Below are 15,329 nucleotides of genomic sequence, written 5' to 3' on the forward strand. Positions count from 1 at the left end.
GGAGTGGTACCATGATGAAACAGGTACCATTAGTATCCTATAGCCCCAACACCTCCATTCACTAGTCCACAGATGCTGAGCTGGAAGAGACTTCAGTGGTGATCTAGTCCAATACACTCATTTTTACAGAGGAAGAAGGCACAGAGAGGTTAAACATTAGGAAGTAGCAGAGCCAAGATTCAGACCAAGATCCATCTCTCTTCCCTCTGCACAACAACGCACCTCTCTACAATCAGGGTACCACCTCTTCACCCAAAGGTCTAGTCCAGGGATGTGCTGAAGCACGCCCAAGAGCTGATTGTTAAATTTTCAGGATGAGCATTTATACCCCGGAAATTGGGAGAAAAAAAAGTTTTGTTTATTGATTGTCTAGACTTAAGAAAATAATGAAGAAAATGTCAATAATGCAGATTAAACTCAAAAGTTTGCCCTGTTTACATTTTTCTTTCTTTTTTTCCCCCAGAGAGGCAATTGTTAAACATTTACAAGGATACTGCTAGGTCCAGTGCTCCCATGCTGCCTCACTACAGGAGCCTGCCCTCTCCTGGCTGTGCTTTAACTTTCAATCTGGATCTCCCTCTCCCTGCTCCCCAACAAAATTTACCCATCAGTTTTCTCGTTTTACAGAGATTTGCTCCCAGCTAGCTGTCCTCTGGGGGAGAATTTACTACACAAAAAATGATACGGTGTCAATAACATGACATCCTTATACTTCCCAGAGGCATTTGTGTTTTATCAGGACCAGATTGTTTTAACCAAAGGAAAGAGACTCTAAGGTTAGCATTTCAAGCATCACTTATAGGTTAATGGAGGAGCCATTTTAAGGCCTTCTCTGTAGTCTTCCAACCAGGCCCTGCAGGTAACTGCCTCCTCTGCCCATGTTGCTGAAGGCCAGCCCTGGAGTTCTTACTTGAGACATGATACTGTGTGGAGATAGAGGGTGATTGAGACTCATACATCACAGCAGCTTTACTCAAGCTGGAAGGAAACAGTAAAAGGGAACTTCTCCTCCCCTCATGATAATGCTTCAAGAAGGTAGAAGATTAATTGAAATTCTGAATTGCTCAATTTAAATGTTTCCAGGGTCTAGTGTGTGTGCAGATCCCATCAGACTGCAAATCTACACACAGGGAGGCTGGAAGCTCGCTTCCGGGCCAGTTGGGATGACATCCTGTAACCAGCTCTGTTTGGTATTATGTTACTGGAGAGGAAGGAGGCTTTTGGATTGACTGCAGAGGTATCTATGGCTATCAGTCACTTCCTTTCACACCACAATCGTTCTCCATGCTGTTATGATCATCAAATGCATTACTATTTCTTGGTTCATTTGTTAGAAAAAACAAACATTCATTTTGTCTATAAACAAGAGTGTAAAATTGCCTTGCTGAAGGGCACTCCTCGGCCTTGGGTATGGTTATGTGTCAGGGAAGGAACACTCTATATTAACTGTCAGCTGTCTCCTCAGTTTCTCAAGTTCTTGGGCTTTTAGGCTGGAAGGTTTTATTGTTGAATCAGAGGAATTAAGTTCTCCCTGGCTCCACCATGTCTAAATATGCAACTCTAATGTCCTGCTTCACTCACCACTCCCCGACATAATGTTAATATGCCACTTATTTTATCCATTGATACAAGCTTCATCTGCCTACATCAATGCTTTCTTTATTGAGAGGATTATGTCTGTTTAACTGTATGATGTTTATCAGGCCCTCTCATAGTTAATTAATAAACACATTTCGATGATGATGGTAGTATTTCACCTAAGGTTTTAATATTTAAAAAGAATATTCTCAACAGCTTCTGTGTGGTAGGAAATGTAAACATTATTCACTCTGTTAGATTGTAATGGGGAATTATGGTTCCCTTTAAGGGAATGTTTCCCCCACTGCATCATGGGTGAGAGGTGATAGGCAGAGGAAGGCTGGTAGCAATAGCTCTTGGGGTAGGTGGAAGAGGTATGAGCCCCAGCTCCTTAGACAGGATTATGCCCTTGGGAAGCTAATCCTGCCCCTTGCTTTTGTCTCCAGGGCTTTTCTCAACTAGATCTGCCTATATAAATGATTTTAATGTGTTATATATAATGCTGTGTAATATATTTATATTAATTATAATTATCTCTTCCACATCAAGGGTTTTAAGGGCTCAGTGCCCCCAAAATCTGTAAAACCATGTAAAAATTCTTTGGCCTTCCCTTCATACCAGAAAAATCAGAATTACTATGGTATTAAAAGATAAAATATGTTGATATCATACAATACTATACATATGTTTTATGCATTTCTGAGTTTCTAAACTTTTTCTGTGCCATCTGCTGGCCTTCATGTGTCATCTGTGGCTTCTGAAAAACTCCCCCAAATTCCCATTTAATTACTTATGCCACCCCATAATATATCAAAACTATGATGGGGAAAGTCACGATGTGGAAGGGATACCGCACACACACACACACACACACACACACACGCATATGGATACTATGCATAGTTACATAATACATTTTATAGTGCATCCCCAAAGTCTTAGCTTACTTTTAAGCTTGAATAACTTCAGAAGTATAAATGCTACAAACTTACAAAACCAAGATTTGAAAGGCTAATTATTTACATTTTAAAATATTGATATGTTCCTTATTACAGTTTAATATAAGCGCTGTCTTGTGCTATACATCCCTCTAGTCAATGTTCAAACTTTGTATGATTTTTTGTTAGCTCCTGCTCAGTGACTGAAAGGATTGCTTTTGGGCTCCTAGCTTTAAGATCATCCAGACAGTGAGGTTTCTCATGCATATGTGACAGGTTTGACGTGACCTCACAAGAAAAAGCCTTATGGAGAGAGATCAGATGACCGAGGTGGCCAAGCAAGGGGCCTTCCTCTACTGATGCCACTGGCCTAAGGAAGTGTCATCCAGAAACTGTCACACACGTACTACAAAATGACAGGGTGCCCCTTCTTGTTAAGATTAAAATTAAAACCATATTAGTCAAAATTTACAAAACTAAGTACAAAAGAAATTAAAATAATTTGATTAAACTTTCAAATGCTACAGTAGCATCTTTCTGAAGTTCTTACATTTTAAAACTGCACTAAGACTTTTGGAACAGCCTGTATTTATGTTTTATATTATTCTTTTTATATCATTACATGAGTTTACTATGTATGTAAATTCTCTCCCTCCTTATAGGCTTTCTGTTTTTTGGAAACTTGTGATTGCCTGGGAGTATGCCTCCTTTGAGTATCAGTGGATTCTTTCTCCTGCCCTTCTGACTCATCATATCAACTACTCCAGGGCAGGATGTATCTGCAGGCTTTCTGCAGAAATCAAAACCTTGTCCCAGATCTCTACTCCTGCCCTCTTTAATTATACTAAACAAGAAAACAAAGATTTGGTGGCCACAGAGTTCTTTTATACAAAGGAGGGGGTGGGTAAGGAACAAGTTCACAAGTAAGTAACAGCAGTATTGGAAGGCAACTGAGGAACAAATAATTTGCAAGGGAACACCCACCCAAACTGCTCAAGGTGGGGAATAGACTCGGATTCTTCCCCCAAGTCTGAACGTCTTCCAAATAGAAGAGGGAACAGAAGGAAATGATCCACCATGAATGAATGGTACCATAATGAGTTAATTCCCCCACATAACTGGCAAAAGGTGGGGGAGCAAAGGTGCATTAGTTCTGGGCCAGGAGAAAGACTACTCCTCACCTCCTGATGCCACCTCCCCCATCATATGCAACCGGGACTTGCAAGATTGCAAAGTAAGGGTGCAAGGGCATCATGGACATTCAGAAATCAGATGCACCAGTCCATGCGGGCTACACTTCTCATTGAGTCAAGCAAAAAAGATGGTTCATCTTCCCTCCCAGAAGTCTTTCCAAACAGCCCTGGAAAGACAACTTCAAAGATGTTTCCAAACTCAGCAATAGTGTCTTCTTGACTCTCCCAACAAAGCTCACAGGGCAGGTGCCATACCTCCATTTTGAAGATAAAGAAAAACAAACAAACAAAAAAAAAAAACAAAAAAAAACAAACAAAAAACAAAAAAATGGAGGCTCAGTGACAAAAAATGACTTATTTGCCCAGGGTCACACAATCAGTAAGGATGAAGTGGGGGACTCAGATTCACATCTCTTGACTCCAGAGCTCCAGTTTTTTCCTCGACACCATACTGCCTTCCTGCTGGTGGTAATTCTGTCTCTTTTGATTATATCCCTCTTTACAGGGCAGGGGGTGGGGAGGGGAATGCCTCTTTCCTAAGGTCCTCCTCCTCCCCCTCTTTTTTTTCCAACTTCTTGTTTTCCTCAGTCTTCCTTCGTGATGTATCTAGTTAGAGAAATGAAAGAAACAAAATTTTAAAATTAATGCTTTCCTAGTCACTTAGGGTCAGCCTTGGGGGATTTATTTTGGTGACCCTTGCTCTGGGTTTCTGTATCTGGGTGTGACCAACATATCCTAGGGAACAAGGCTCTAGGTGGTGGTTGATGATTCCTGTATGTAGTGGTGACTTGGAGAGGTCATAGCCCCCAAAAGCTGTAGGCTGCTAGGTAGCACAGTGGATTACAAAGTCTGGAAGACCTGAGTACAAATCTGGCCTCAGATACTTTTTAGCTATGTGACCTTAGGGAAGTCACTTCATTTCTGCCCACCTCACTTTCCTCAGCTATAAAATGGGGATAATAACTATCTCCCAAGGTTAATGTGAGGATCCAATGAGATAATAGTGCCTGACACATAGCAGGTGCTATAGAAATGACAGCTAGTAATATATAAATATGATATATGTGTATACTTATATGTATCTATATGTATGTATATATATACACACACATATATAGTAGGTGCTAAATAAATATCTATATATAGGTGATAAATAGTGTGTGTATATATATATAAACACACACATATATACATAAATTCATATATACACATATATACACACATATGCATATATATACATGTATATATATATACATGTATATATATGCACATATAAATCAACAGACATTTATATGTTGTTCAATCATTTCAGTTGTGTCCAACTCTTCATGACCCCATTTGGGGTTTTCTTAGAAAAGATACTGGAGTGGTTTGCCATTTCTTTCTCCAGTTCAGTGTGTGTGTGTGTGTGTGTGTGTGTGTGTGCGTGCATGTGCATGCATGTGTGTGTGTGACATTTATATAGCGCTCACTATGTGCCAGGAACTGCGCTAATTGTTTTATAATATCTCATTTGATCCTTACAACCACCCTGTGAAGTAGGTGCTATTATTATCCCCATTTTACAAATGAGGAAACTGAGGCAGATAGTAGTTAAGTGACTTGTCCAAAGCCACACAGCTTGTAAGTGTCTGAGGTCGAATTTGAACTCAGGTCTTCCTGACTCTAGGTCTAAAACCTGTGGTAGATCACTTATTCCTTGAGTGCAAATGTTAGTTTTCATTTTTACCAATCAGGAAACAGAAGCCTTGAGATAATAGTGACTTGCCAAAGGTCTTATAGGTAGAAATTGTCAGAGGATGGATTTGAACCCAGGTCCTCTGACTTCCACATGCAATGCTCTTTCCACTGTACTTCGCTGCCTTTCTCTGTTCACTAGAGAAAATAACATTCAAGCCACAGTCCCAGCAACCAATTGTTCCCCGCCTCTCCTAATCTTGACCTTTCCCCAGCCAAGCTTGGAGAACTCCAGCTTTGGGTCAGTGACTATACCATTCTACTTAGAAGGCAGACTCTTGGATGCTTATATTCTTGCCTGGACAGTCGATGCAATACCCATCGCCGCTGTCATCTGCTTCAGTGTATATGTCCCTTATATATATGCCTTGTCTACATTAGCTGCAAAATACTCTCCTCAGAGGAGATATAGACCATCTCTGGCTGCAGAAACCCTACTGCCAGATTTCGGGAATCCAGAGTTAAGTGCAGCAGACCAAGAGTTTGTCCAGACTGTCAGATAGGAGGTTCACACTGCTTGGAAATCTATTTGTGTGTTCCAGAGACTTACAGAACAAAGAACTACACATGGTTATTTTGGCAAACACAGGAAGGTTTATTCTTTTCTACCCTGTGAAAATGGCCACCTAAGATGTGAGGGCTCAAGAAACATCTGTTTTAACACTAACCAATGGATCTTCTGTTAAGGACTGGCTGTTCTTCACAGCAGATACAGGATGCTTATCATTCTGTGAAATGCAAAGGCCAGGACTCACATGTGTTCCCTGATTTCCCTTTTCTTCATGGGAATGTCCAAGTATTTGAGGGCCCCAGTGGCTCATTCATGCCTACTAGCCTCCAATAGACTACCAGTCTCTAAGTATGATGAAAGGCAACTCTCCTGTAGGTATTATTTTCGGAGAGGGCATTTTAGGATATGACAGCAGCAAATTAGGCAGCATAATCCTTTGGCCATCTTTCAGGCAATGGGCTTGTGATAGGGTGGAAGTGGACAAGCAGGGGCATGTGATGTATACAGTATGACTTTCCCATCTGGCACCCAGGTGTTAGAGTTCATCTCTGCTGTCCAGACTACTCATAAATAAATTCAATGGGGAGGGAGGGCAAGGAAAAAGGAGCCCTTCACATAGCCATTCCACGGAAATGAGTTTAGCCTTTGATCTTCAAAGCCCATTAAATTTCCGTCAATTTTATCTACAATTTAAAGGTCAGTGTGCATGGAGGCATCAAGTTTTGCAACTTACTTTATTTTTTAATATTAAAATATTTATTAAGAACTTAACATTAACTAAGATAAACCTCAAAGAAGATACATGAAAATAACTCCTTTTCCCCTGCTTCTTTATGGAAGTGAGGGACTTCCATGAGTGTGAAATATTGCGTGCAATGTCAGACCTTTTTTTTCGCTTTAGTTCATTTTTCTGAAAAAAAACTATACTTTGTTATAAGGGATGGTTTCTTGGGAGAGGCTAGAGAAAGAGATATTGTGGGAAATGAAAGTGATATGAAAATGAAAGATATCAATAAAATGTTAAAATTAAAATGTTTAGATTAAATGGAAAGGAAAATTAAACACCAATACAAGCAAGTAAACTTGCCTAGTGATTCTATTTCTTTTAATTAATTTCAACATATAACTATCACAAAACTTTTTAGGTCCCCCTAGGTCTCTATCAGTTACATTACATATGTTATAATTACTTTGACTAGTGGCCTGACATGCCTAATAAATCCACCCTGGCTCACAGTGATTTTGCTTAGTAACCATAAAGCATCTCCTTAATTATCTAGCCTGGAATTACACTTTACCACCATCAATGCTATTATCTGTCATCTGCATAAGGTGGGGTTTTTCTCCTTTTGGAAAATCAAGACATCAGTAGTTCTTCTATAGTCCCAGGACTGCATGACTATTCTCCACAATTTGTCAAAGATAGTCATCAGTGGCAGCAACTCATGTAATCAGCAATGCTAATACAGTACATAGAGAAAAGATTTGTAGCCCCCTAAGTATGCAAAGGGCTTTTTGTACATTATTTCATTCGAACCCCACACAACCCAGTGAAATATGACTATTCTCATTTTTTGATGAGGAAATTGAGGATCAGGTTTGCTAAGTGACTGCCTCAGGATCACATAGCCAGTCAGCTTCTGAGTTTTGATTTGAGCTCAGGTTTTCCTGACCCCAAATCCATCATTCTATCAATGATGTGAAATTACCTCTCCTCTTGACAGTTGAAATACTGAGTTCCTATAATGATATGTCTATACAATTTCACCTGGTGATTTATCATTTATTTTCTTAGGAAATCTCATATGAATGAATGAATGAATGAATGAATGAATGAATGAATGAATGAATGAAAAAGCATTTATTAAGTAATTACTACGTGCCAAGCACTGCACCAAGTGCTGGGGATATAAATAGAAAAAAAAAGCAAACTAGTCCATGCTCTCAAGGAGCTCATACTCTACCTAAGGGAGACAGCACATATAAGAGAGTTAGCTGCCAAGGTATAGGGAAAGTCCCAGGAACCCTAAAGATCAGCAGTAGGGTAGATGGCAAGGTCTGGCAGCCCTCCATTTCATCAGAAGGATTATGGTTGGTGACACCCAGTTCATTCAGCAGAATGAACAGCCTGGTTACTTTCTAGCCAAGTGGCCCATTTGACATAAGGGTAAAGGGGAAGGCAAGAGGGAAGAGCTCCTTCCTCCCCCACTGGAGATTCTTCTAATCCTACCACCTTGTCTTCACAAGTCATTGACATCTATGGTCATTTCATTTTTCCAATATTTATATCTTGTCTTCTCAGCTATACTGTGTATTCCATGAGATCAGGGGTCATGTCTTATGATTCTTCAAGTCCACTCTTTGCATCAGAGGTGCTCAATACAGTTTCTTTTAGCTGACTTTGAATTTTAGGCCAAATGAAATTGTTGTTGTAGCACATCCTTTGTTTTCAGAAAGGACCAACGACATCACAGGGTGATGCTTTGACTTGCCCATGAGTTGGATTCAAGTGAGACAGAGTTGCACAAAGTCAGCAGCTTTTCTTTTTCTTCTGCAGTCATTGAATTCCAGGGGCAAGACAAAAGTCAAGATGACTGGTAATGGTCCAAATTGCAGTGGGTGACTTTGGTGCCTTCAGTGTCTGACCAAGTTCTAAGGGCTCCACAGTGCCTGCTTCAGCTGCCTTCATCGCTGTTGGAACAAATTATTCTTATCTGCCTGTTCTGCTGGGGAAAGTCTTCACATGCTTCAGATAGACATTCCCTAACTCACCGATGGATTTGAGGTCTGTCAGTTGCCCTCAACCTGGTTTAGCCAGTCTTCCCAGGGGCTGCTGGGCATGCCACAGCTTCTTGGAGCCAGAGGTGAGGTCTGGGTGACTAGTGGACACCAAAGGTGGATAAACCAAATACAAAGGCCAGGTTGGATTGCATTTTAAATTGCCACCATGGCAGTATACAGTGTCCATTTGATATCCCCAGCAATCTTGTAATGAAGCAGCAGACATGTTGGGACTGGGAGTAGCAAGTTCGTATCTGTGTGATGAATCACAAACCTCTATGTTGAGGGTAAGTATGATGCCTATGGGAGCCCCTAACAATAATTCTTTAGTGGCTTTCTTCCACATGCTTTCATGCATTAACCCAACGACCTGCAAAATACTTCAGCATGGTAGTGAAGTCTGATGACCTCCTTTTTTCATCTCATTAGAGGGACTTTGGTGAAGGGTTAGCATTAGGCTCCTGATTTCTGAATTGTGGACCTTTGCTTAAACCCTTTAAATTAACTCTAGTCCAAAAGAAAAGAAACGTGTTTCATCTTATGATATTATTCCCACTCCAATCTTGCTGGAAATACTACATGAAAAGCAAAGGGAAAGATTGGAAACAAGTTACAGGATCTGTTCCTGGTTCTTCTAAAACTTTTGTGAGCCTCAGTCTCTGCACCTATAAAACAGAGATAATGATATCTGCCCTGACTACTTTACTGGATTGTTGTGAAGACAAATTGAAAATATATAAGTGGAAGTTCTTTATAATCTATGAAATTCGATAATATTGTTTTGCTTTCTAGCAACCATCGTAGCGCCTTACAACACACAGGCATACCTTAGAGATATTGTGGGTTTGGTTCCAGACCACCACAATAAAGCAAATATCACAATAAAGTGAGTCACATGAATTTTTTGGTTTCCAAGAGCATATAAAGGTTATGTTTACACTATGCTGTAGTCCATTAAGTGTGCAATAGTATTATGTCTAAAAAAGTACCCACCTTAATTTTAAAAAATACTTCATTGCTAAAAAATGCTATCACATGAGCCTTCAGTGAGTCAAAATCTTTTTGCTGATGAAGGGTCTTGCCTTGATGTTGATGGCTGCTGACTGTTTGGAGTGGTGGTTGCTGAAGATTAGGGGACTGGGGAAATTTCTTAAAATAAGATGACAATGAAGTTTGCCTCAACGATTGGCTCTTCCTTTTAAGAAAGATTTCTCTGTAGCGTATGATGCTGTTTGGTAGCATTTTACTCACAGTAGAACTTCTTTCAAAATTGGGGTCAATCTTCTCAAACTCTAACACTGCTTTATCAACTAAGTTTATGTAATATTCTTCAGTGTTGTTGTGTCTCAGGCAATAGGAAGGGCTGAGGAGAGGGAGAGAGACAGGGGAGCAGCTGATCGGTGGAGCAGTCAGAACACACGCAACATTTATTGATTATCTTATATAGATGTGGTTAATGGTGCTCCAAAATACTTACAATAGTAACATCCAAGGTCACTGACCACAGATTACCATGACAGATATAATAATGATTAAAAAGTTTGAAATATTGTGAGAATTTCCCAAATGTGACACAGAGACACATGTGAGCACACACTGTTGGAAAAATGGCGGTGATAGACTTGCTTGATGCAGGGTTGCCACAAATCTCCAATTAAAACAAAAAGAATACAATGCAATATCTGCAAAGCACAATAAAGCAAAGCTCAGAAAAACAGGGTATGCCTATAGTAAGTGTTTAGTCAGTATTGAGTGAATGAATGCATACATAGCAAGTCAAACTTCGTCAAGTTGAACTGTTGAACTTTTTCGGAATTTTGCTGAGAATTACATACCTCATTTCCTATTGCTTGCTTTTTCGTGGAATGGAAGAGCAGGGGGACCCATTCTATTTTGCCTTCTCAAAAATGGACAGGCCTTTCTTTTAAAATATTCAGAAAATGAAGCCAGGTATTGCCAAATGGGACTATTGCTTGTGATGCATATATATGTTTATCTGCTGAATTTTGTTTTCTTGTTTTTACTGAAGGCTCTCTTCCTCAGCTACAATTCTTTATTTTCCATCAGGGTCAGGGAGCAGGGAGATCCATTCTACTTTCCCAAAATTGTCAGACATTTCTGGAACTGAAGCCAGGTGTCCTTAAATGGGACTATTAGCTTCTCATTCACAGGTGCATTTTTCTTTGGGACAGTTCCCAAAGATGGAGGACAAAAACAGATTTGTTTTATCTTCCTTTCCTCCAGATTCCTGGAAGTTACAAAGGGGCATAGGATAGAACTCTCTTATGGCACTCCACTATCTTATTCCTTCTTTGATGTGTTCTGTGGTTTCCAAGTGTCTTTTATATATATATATATATATATATATATATATATATATATATATATATATACACACATACACACACACATACATATATATATACATATACATATATACATATACATATATATATACATACATATATATAATATCTGTATGGGGTTTAGTATTATTTTATTTATAACAATTTCATGTAACTAGCAAGAGTGAAGTATACATCATGGTGCAGTGGAAAGAATATAAAATTTAGAACCAGGAAGCCTGGGTTTGAATCTAGTTTTGTCATTTATTACCTTCCTGACCTTAGGCAAGACTCTTAAGCTGTCTGGGCATCAGTTCACTCATCGGCAAAGTACCTCCAATAAGACCAGATGCCTTTCATGACCTCTTCCAACTCCAAATACATGATCTATGATCTTATAATAATTGAAGTATGGATAGCCTTCGTATTCCAGTGGTTTCTATGTAATGTCAAAAGATCTTGAACAAGGGATTTTTAATAGACTCCCATAAGGTTTATGGAGAGATTTCAGGAGGTCTGTGAATTGCAATAAGAAAAAAAAATCTTTATTTTAATGTGTTTGGTTTCCTTTGTAATCTCATGTATTTTACTTTATTCATTTGAAAACATTATCAGACTCCTTGATCTAGAGAAAGTTGCTAAGCACTGTAGGTGGACTATCCTTGAAGGATGGGCAGGCATACAGGATGGGCAAGCCCATGTAGAGTTGCAACCTGCATCAATGGGGGGAATTGCAGATCCATTAAAGTATCCTTTTTATACCAATAATAATTTAGGGGTGTCATGTTTTGACTCTACTATCTAGATGTTAGTATGAGAGTTTTTCTGATGTGCTTAAAGTATGATCATTTCTTTGCCTACAGTTTAAAAATTAGTAATGTGTCCTTTTGTAAGAATTTATAATAGAAAATCAGATAAATTATCAACTTTCTAGAAGATATTTCATGAGGAATGGAAAGAAAGTGAATCTCCTGTCTTAATATCTGGCACTGAATGCTTGACATTGGTGAACAGCCTAGCTGGCAATATTGCGGGAGCTCACATCTTTGTGTGTATCCCCTGTTTATCTAGAGCAATTCATAATAACCTCATAGGGTTATAGACCCAGAGCTGGAAGGGACCTATCCAGCTAGCTCAATCCCTTCTTGTTAATGATGAGAAAACAGAGACCCAAGGAGGCTGTGATGTTCCAAGGTCATATCAGTAGCATAACAGAGGTTTTGTTGCTGTGGTTGGAGACATAGATGAGCAGCCACAATTACTTCAGTACTCTCAACTTATATTTGAGAGAAATGTTTTATGTTATTACTATCACTATTATTGCTATTGTTATTTGCAGATTACTGTACTCATTCACTGTAGAGCAATGGACACTAAGTAGTTTTTCCATCAGGGGGGAAGCGTTGATATTAATTTATCCACACACCCTCACTCAGCTCCTACTATCCTGAAGAAGAGAAGCCTTGGAGTTAACATGATCACTGTCAGAAGGGAACATCTGGGCATCTTCTGTGAAGTGTCTTCTTGCCTCCATAATTTTGGGGGTGAGAAAGTCAAGAAGGAAGGCAGAGAATTGGGATGAAGTAGGAAGCTTAAATCATTGACAAGACAGAAGTTAAGAAATAATAAAAGTGGAAGGGGTAACACAGTGGAAGGAAGAAAGCAAGGAGAATGAGGAAGGTTAGGAAGAAGGATAGAAAAAAGCAGGGGGAATTGCTGGGTCTTGGTCAAAGTGAAAGACCTAGGGGCAGTGGGAATGAACTTGGAAAGAAGAGAGTGAAGTATAATAATAAAAAAGGGTGAAAATGCCCTTGAGATGGAAAATGGATAAATACATATGATGTTTTCTCCTCCAATATCCCATATTAAATGTACTAAAGTCTAATGAAATGTGCTCTAGTGTTGTAGAGGTGATTCTGGCTTCTTTATTTATTAAAGCTCTTTCTTTGTTTCAGGGTCAAACCCAGATGCTGCTTTTTCCATGAAGCCTTTCTCAAACACCTCCTCCTCTCCCCTCTAGTACCACTAAAGGTGATCCCCATCCTTCTCAAGTGTCTCAAAACTATCTGGATCACACCTTCACAATCATCTCAATCATTCTCTGTTGTAACATGTCTTTCAATTCAATTCAACTCATTTATTATCTTTGTACTTGTCCCATTCACTCTATCTTATCAGACTGTAAGCTGCTTGAGAACAGGACCTCTGTAGTATCTATCCTTATACCCTCAGTGCTTAGCACACGCCTTACAAACAGAATGGACACAATACATGTTCATTGAATTGAACTGAATTTTTGAAGCTGTTCCAATGGATCATAAATTCAAAAGATCATAAGCAGAAGAGGCTTCCAATATAGGTCTAGTGATAGACAGTCATCTTGACGCCTATCACCAGAGAAGGCTGGTTGCCAAGTTACTTCTTTTTGTCCATAGCAATTCATTTAGCTGGCTACTAATATAGGGAAGAGATTGCCATCTGCCCTATTGGAGGGAGTGCTCACACCAGAATCCTCGCTACTTTCTTTTCTTTTCAAGGCAATAAGGGTTAAGTGACTTTCCCAGGGTCACATAGCTAGTAAGTATTTGAACTTTGCTCTTCCTGACTTCAGGGCCGGTACTCTATCCTGTGCTCCACCTAGCAGCCCCTCCTCACCATTTTCCTTCTCATCATTCCTTTCTTTCTGAGAAAAATGTATAATCCAGAGTTCTCCATCCTTATATCTTCTGTTGTAAGAAGAATTTTTAAAGGCCAACTCACTATTGATGAAACTTGCTATATTCTAACTACCTTCAGTTTTTCTGTGTTTTTGATTAAACATAGGGGCTGCAGGAAGGAGGAACAGTCTGTGTTTTTGTATACAAAGGTATGGAAAGGACCAGAATTTGAGCCCTGATACAAAAGTGGCAAGCTTTCTCCTGGCTGGGACCAGAGTTAAATTAAAAGAACATCTTATAGTCTTGAGTTCTGATTTTTTTTTAAAAAATAAACCTCTCAAAAGGGAGAACTCAACTGGATATTGGGTTTTCCTCCTGCTCTTAGAACAAGGCTGGGCTTTCAGGTCATCTGGCCTCATGGAGTCATTTATTTGCTCTTCCTCACCCATACACACAGAGAAAACTCTCTGCAGTGATAGAGTTGAAGGAAGTGATTAAGGAAGTTAAACTACCCAGTGGTAGTAGAAAAGACATGGCTAGTCCTTGTTGGCAGCACCTACATTCCAAAGGTGGGGGGAAAGAGGTGGGAGTACTTCACCCTCTACCTCACACTTAGATAGGTGCTAATGTTACATGAAAAATAAATATGAGATAATTAGTGGGGAAGAGATTAGTATCTGGGTGAAGGGGGTATTAGAAAATACCATTCAGGTAGGAGGTGGCATTTGATCTAAACTTTGAAGGAAATTTGAGATTTTTAAGAGGTGAAGATTAGGAGGGGATGCCTTCTAGGCATGGGAGACAATCAATGCAAAGGCAGAAGGATGGGAGGGAGATGGAGTTGTGTGTGAGGAACAGCAAGAAAGCCAGCTTTGCTGGACCAGAAATTGTATAAAAGACATCATGTATAATAAGGCAGGAAGAGAGTTCAAAATCAGCTTGTGAATGGCTTTCAATGCCAAACAGAGGAGTTTTCATTTGATTCTGAAGGGATAAGCCAATAGAGTTTTAAGAGGAAGGGACTGACATGGTTATACCTTTATTTTATGAAGCACCTAGATGGCTGTAATAGATAGAGCACTGGACCAAGAATCAAGAAACCTGAGTTCAAATCCAACCTCAGATATTTACTAGCTGTTTGACCCTGGGCAAGTCACTTCACTATTGCCTGCCTCAGTTTTCTCATCTATAAAATATGGATAATAATGCCTCCTACCTCCTAAGGCTGTTAAGATCAAATGAGATAATATTTATAAAATATCCTTGCAAACCTTATAGCACTTCATAAATGTTAGCTATTGTGAGTATTGCTTTAGGAATATCACTTTAGCTGCTAACTGGAGGATACACTGGGGAAAAAAGAGGCTTGAGCAGGGAGAGTAATTTTAGGAAGCTATTTATAATAGCTTAGTCCACAGCAAAGGTTACCAGAGGACTATGGACATGTGGGTAAAAAAAGAAGAAGAGATGTTGTAGAGATAGAATTGAAAAGATTTGGCAACCAATTGGATAAGTTTAGACATAGTTTTCTCACTAACCTCTCACCTCCCACATCTGTCTTGATGACAGTTGTATACTCTTCAGTAAGA

At 39.4% G+C, this 15,329-nt stretch overlaps 1 long non-coding RNA gene across 1 annotated transcript in view; it reads right to left on the reverse strand.

Annotated features, from left to right (window-relative positions):
- Positions 1-3,387: 3,387 nt before the first annotated feature.
- The window catches only part of LOC110193266 (uncharacterized), a 48,419-nt gene continuing 36,477 nt past the window's right edge, over positions 3,388-15,329 (reverse strand). The window contains exon 4 of the long non-coding RNA XR_013484306.1: positions 3,388-4,315. This is a non-coding gene — a long non-coding RNA (uncharacterized LOC110193266). The remainder of the gene's footprint in view (positions 4,316-15,329) is intronic.

This window comes from Phascolarctos cinereus, unplaced genomic scaffold, assembly GCF_003287225.1.
Source record: "Phascolarctos cinereus isolate Bilbo 61053 unplaced genomic scaffold, phaCin_HiC Scaffold_2;HRSCAF=192, whole genome shotgun sequence".
Classification (NCBI taxonomy): domain Eukaryota; kingdom Metazoa; phylum Chordata; class Mammalia; order Diprotodontia; family Phascolarctidae; genus Phascolarctos; species Phascolarctos cinereus.